Source organism: Calliopsis andreniformis, unplaced genomic scaffold (assembly GCF_051401765.1).
Source record: "Calliopsis andreniformis isolate RMS-2024a unplaced genomic scaffold, iyCalAndr_principal scaffold0019, whole genome shotgun sequence".
In the NCBI taxonomy this organism is placed as follows: domain Eukaryota; kingdom Metazoa; phylum Arthropoda; class Insecta; order Hymenoptera; family Andrenidae; genus Calliopsis; species Calliopsis andreniformis.
In genome coordinates this window covers 7,030,573-7,036,572 of record NW_027480431.1, presented here as the reverse complement: position 1 = coordinate 7,036,572, position 6,000 = coordinate 7,030,573, and positions in this window count along the sequence as shown.

The window sequence follows — 6,000 nt, the reverse complement described above, 5'->3', positions numbered from 1 at the left end:
GCCCCCGAGTGAAGCCTAGGTGGCCCGGACCGTAGAAATGACCATAACTTTCACACTGGTTGCTATTATTCATTTTATACGATGGAAAATCTGTTGTATTTATATTGTATTTTATGCTTCTAGCGTTGACTTCTTAGGCCCTATCTATTCTTCTGGTGGAGCAACGCCTTAGGGTGAAGCCTATGCTGACCGAAACGTAGAAATGACGATCACTTTCACACGGATTGCAATTACTCCTGTTATACCATGGAAAAACTGTTGTACCTTTATTATATTTTATGATTCGGGCGTTGACGTCTAAGGCGCTAACTATTCGATCTGGTGGAGCTGCGCCCTATCGTCAAGCCTAGGTTGCCCGGAACGTAGAAATGACTATCACTTTCACACTGGTTGCAGTTATTCATTTTATACGATGGAAAAACTGTTGTATTTATATTGTATTCTATTCTTCTGGCGTTGACTTCTAAGGCCCTAGCTATTCGATCTGGTGGAGCAACGGCCTGGAGTGAAGCCTCGGTTGCCCGGAACGTAGATATGACCATATCTTTAACACTGGTGTCAGTTATACCTGTTATACGATGGAAAATCTGTTGGATTTTTATTGTACTTTATGCTTCTGGCGTTGACTTCTAAGGCCCTAACTATTCGGTCTCGTGGAGCAACGCCCTAGAGTGAAGCCTAGGTTTACCGGAACGTAGAAATGACCATTACTTTCACACTGTTTGCAAACATACATTATATACGATGGCAAAGCTGTTGTATTTATATTGTATATTATGCTTCTGGCGTTGACTTCAAAGGCCGTAGCAATTCGATGTGGTGGAGTAACGCTCTGGTGTGAAGCCTAGGCTGCCCGGAACGTAGAAAGGACCATAACTTTCACACTGGTTGCAATTATTCCAGTTATACGATGTAAAAACTGTTGTATTTTTATTGTACTTTATGCTTCAGCCGTTGACTTCATAGGCCCTAACTATTCGATCTGGTGGAACAACGCCCTAGAGTGAAGGCTAGGTTGCCCGGAAAGTAGAAATGACCATTACTTTCACGCCGGTTGCATTATTCCTGTTATACGATGAAAAACTGATGTATTATTATTGTATTTTATGCCTCAGTCGTTGACTTCTAACGCCCTAACTATTCGATGTGGTGGAGCAACGCCCTAGGGTGAAGACTAGCTTGACCGGAGCGTAGGAATGACCAGTACTTTCACACTGGCTGCAATTATTCGTTTTATACAATGGAAAAGCTGTTGTATTTATATTGTATTTTATGCTTCTGGCGTTGACTTCTTAGGCCATAACTATTCGATCTTGTGGAGCAACGCCCTAGATTGAAGCCGAGGTTGCACGGAACGTAGAAATGACCATACCTTTCACACTGGCTGCAATTATTCGTTTTATACGATGGAATGACTGTTCTATTTATTTTGTATTTTATGCTTCGGGCGTCGTCTTCTAAGGCCCTAACTCTTCGATGTGGTGGAGCAACGCCCTAGAGTGAAGCCTAGGTGGCCCGGACCGTAGAAATGACCATAACTTTCACACTGGTTGCTATTATTCGATTTATACGATGGAAAATCTGTTGTATTTAAATTGTATTTTATGCTTCTGGCGTTGACTTCTATGTCCCTTGCTATTCGATCTGGGTGAGCAACGCCCTAGAGGGAAGCCTAGGCTGCCTGGAACGTAGAAATGACAAGTACTTTCACACTGGTTGCAATTAACCGTTCTACACGATGGAAAAACTGTTGTATCTTTATTGCATTTTATGTTCTGGGCGTTGGCTTCTAAGTCCCTAACTATTCGATATGGTGGAGCCACATCCTAGGGTGAAGCCTATGTTGCCCGGAGCGTAGAAATGACCATAACGTTCATACTGGCTGCAATTATTCGTTTTATACAATGGAAAAGCTGTTGTATTTATATTGTATTTTATGCTTCTGGCGTTGACTTCTTACGCCATAACTATTCGATCTTGTGGAGCAACGCCCTAGATTGAAGCCTAGGTTGCACGGAACGTAGAAATGACCATACCTTTCACACTGGCTGCAATTATTCGTTTTATACGATGGAATGACTGTTCTATTTATTTTGTATTTTATGCTTCGGGCGTCGTCTTCTAAGGCCCTAGCTCTTCGATCTGGTGGAGCAACGCCCTAGAGTGAAGCCTAGGTTGTCCGGAACGTAGAAATGATCATTACATTCACACTGATTGCAATTATTCGTTTTATGCGATGGAAAAGCTGTTGTATTTATATTGTATTTTATGCTTCTGGCGTTGACTTCTTAGGCCCTAACTATTCGATATGGTGGAGCCACGCCCTAGAGTGAAGCCTAGGTTGGCGGGAACGTAGAAATAACCATTAGTTTCACACTGGTTGCAATTATTCCTGTTATACGACGGAAAAACTGGTGTATTTATATTGTATTTTATGATTCTGGCGTTGACTCCTTAGGCCCTAACTATTCGATCTGGTGGACCAACGCCCTAGAGTGAAGCCTAGGTTGCATGGAACGTAGAAATGACCATTACCTTCACAGTTGATGCAATAATTCGTTTTATACAATGGAAAAACTGTTCTATTTATTTTGTATTTTATGCCTCGGGCGTTGCCTTATGAAGCCCTAACTTTTCGATCTGTCCGAGCAACGCCCTGGAGTGAAGCCTAGGTGGCCCGGACAGTAGGGGTGACCATAACTTTCACGCTGGTTGCTATTATTCGATTTATACGATGTAAAATCTGTTGTATTTATATTGTATTTTATGCTTCTAGCGTTGACTTCTTAGGCCCTATCTATTCTTCTGGTAGAGGAACGCCCTGAAGTGAAGACTAGGCTGCCCGAGACGTAGAAATGACCATCACTTTCACACTGGTTGCAATTATCCGTTTTATACGATGGAAAAACTGTTGAATTTATTTTGTATTTTATGCTTCTGGCGTTGACTTCATAGGCCCTAACTATTCGATATGGTGGAGCCACGTCCCAGGGTGAAGCCTAGGTGGCCCGGAACGTAGAAATGACCATAACGTTCATACTGGTTGCAATTATTCGTTTTATACAATGGAAAAACTGTTCCATTAATATTGTATTTTATGCTTCTGGCGTTGACTTCTTAGGCCATAACTATTCGATCTGGTGGAGCAACGCCCTAGGTTGAAGCCTACGTTGCACGGAACGTAGAAATGACCATAACTTTCACACTGGCTGCAATTATTCGTTTTATACGATGGAAAGACTGTTCTATTTATTTTGTATTTTATGCTTCGGGCGTTGTCTTCTAAGGCCCTAACTCTTCGATCTGGTGGAGCAACGCCCTAGAGTGAAGCCTAGGTTGACCGGAGCGTAGAAATGACCATTACTTTCACACTGGTTGTTATTATCCGTTTTACACCATGGAAAAACTGTTGTATTTATATTGTATTTTATGCTTCTGGCGTTGCCTTCTGAGGCCCTAACTATTCGATCTGGCGGAGAAACGCCCTAGAGTGAAGCCTAGGTGGCCCGGACCGTAGAAATGACCATAACTTTCACACTGGTTGTTATTATCCGTTTTACACCATGGAAAAACTGTTGTATTTAAATTGTATTTTTTGCTTCTGGCGTTGGCTTCTAAGGCCGTAGCTATTCAATGTGGTGGAACAACGCCATAGAGTGAAGCCTAGGTTGCTCGGAACGTAGAAATGACCATCCATTTCACACTGGTTGCAATTACTCCTGTTATACGATGGAAAAACTGTGTATCTTTATTGTATTTTATGCTTCGAGCTTTGGTTTCTAAGGCCATAACTATTCGATCTGTTGGAGCAACGCACTAGAGTGACGCCTAGGTTGCACGGAACGTAGAAATGACCATTACTTTCACACTGGCTGCAATTATTCGTTGTATACGATGGAAAGACTGTTCTATTTATTTTGTATTTTATGCTTCGGGCGTTGTCTTCTAAGGCCCTAACTCTTCGATCTGGTGGGGCAACGCCCTAGAGTGAAGCCTAGGTTGACCGGAGCGTAGAAATGACCATTACATTCAAACTGATAGCAATTATTCATTTTATACGATGGAAAAGCTGTTGTATTTATATTGTTTTTTATGCTTCGGGCGTTGACTTCTAAGGCCCGAACTATTCGATATGGTGGAGCCACATCCTAGGGTGAAGCCTAGGTTTCCCGGAACGTAGAAATGACCATAACGTTCATACTGGTTGCAATTATTCGTTTTGTACAATGGAAAAACTGTTCTATTTATATTGTATTTTATGCTTCTGGCGTTGACTTCTTAGGCCATAACTATTCGATCTGGCGGACCAACGCCCTAGAGTGAAGCCTAGGTTGTACGGAACGAAGAAATGACCATAACATTCACACTGGTTGCAATAATTCGTTTTATACAATGGAAAAACTGTTCTATTTATCATGTATTTTATGCCTCGGGCGTTGCCTTATGAGGCCCTAACTTTTCGATCTGTCGGAGCAACGCCCTGGAGTGAAGCCTAGGTGGCCCGGACAGTAGAGATGACCATAACTTTCTCACTGGTTGCTATTATTCGATTTATACGATGGAAAATCTGTTGTATTTATATTGTATTTTATGCTTCTAGCGTTGACTTCTTAGGCCCTATCTATTCTTCTATTGGAGCAACGCCCTCGAGTGAAGCCCAGGCTGCCCGAGACGTAGAAATGACCATCACTTTCACACTGGTTGCAATTATTCGTTTTATACGATGGAAAAACTGTTGAATTTGTTTTGTATTTCATGCTTCTGGCGTTGACTTCATAGGCCCTAACTATTCGATCTGTCGGGGCCACGTCCCTGGGTGAAGCCTAGGTGGCCCGGAAGGTAGAAATGACCATAGCTTTCACACTGGCTGCAATTGTTCGTTTTATACGATGGAAAGACTGTTCTATTTATTTTGTATTTTATGCTTCGGGCGTTGTCTTCTAAGGCCCTAACTCTTCGATCTGGTGGAGCAACGCCCTAGAGTGAACCCTAGGTTGGCGGGAGCGTAGAAATGACCATTACTTTCACACTGGTTGCAATTATTCCTGTTATACGACGGAAAAACTGTTGTATTTTTATTGTATTTTATGCTTCGGGCGTTGTCTTCTAAGGCCCTAACTCTTCGATCTGGTGGAGCAACGCCCTAGAGTGAAGCCTAGGTTGACCGGAGCGCAGAAATGACCATTACCTTCACACTGTTTGCAATTATTCGTTTTATACGATGGAGAAGCTGTTGTATTTATTTTGTATTTTATGCTTCTGGCGTTGACTTCTAGGGCCCTAAGAATTCGATCTTGTGCAGCAATGCCTCAGAGTTAAGTCTAGGATGACCGAAACGTCGAAATGATAATTACTTTCACACTGGTTGTTATTATCCGTTTTGCACCATGGAAAAACTGTTGTATTTATATTGTGTTTTATGCTTCTGGCGTTGCCTTCTGAGGCCCTAAGTATTCGATCTGGCGGAGCAACGCCGCAGAGTGAAGCGTAGGTGGCCCGGACCGTAGAAATGACCATAACTTTCACACTGGTTGCTATTATTCATTTTATACGATGGAAAATCTGTCGCATTTATATTGTATTGTATGCTTCTAGCGTTGACTTCTTAGGCCCTATCTATTCTTCTGGTGGAGCAACGCCCTAGGGTGAAGCCTGGGCTGCCCGAAACGTAGAAATGACCATCACTTTCACACTGGTTGCAATTATTCGTTTTATACGATGGAAAAACTGTTTAATTTATTTTGCATTTTATGCTTCTAGCGTTGACTTCTTAGGGCCTATCTATTCTTCTGGTGGAGCAACGCCCTAGAGTGAAGCCTAGGCTGCCCGAAACGTAGAAATGGCCATCACTTCCACTCTGGTTGCAATTATTCTTTTTATACGATGGAAAAACTGTTGAATTTTTTTGTATTTTATGCTTCTGGCGTTGACTTCTTAGGCCCTAACTATTCGATATGGTGGAGCGACGTCCTAGGGTGAAGCCTAGGTGGCCCGGAACGT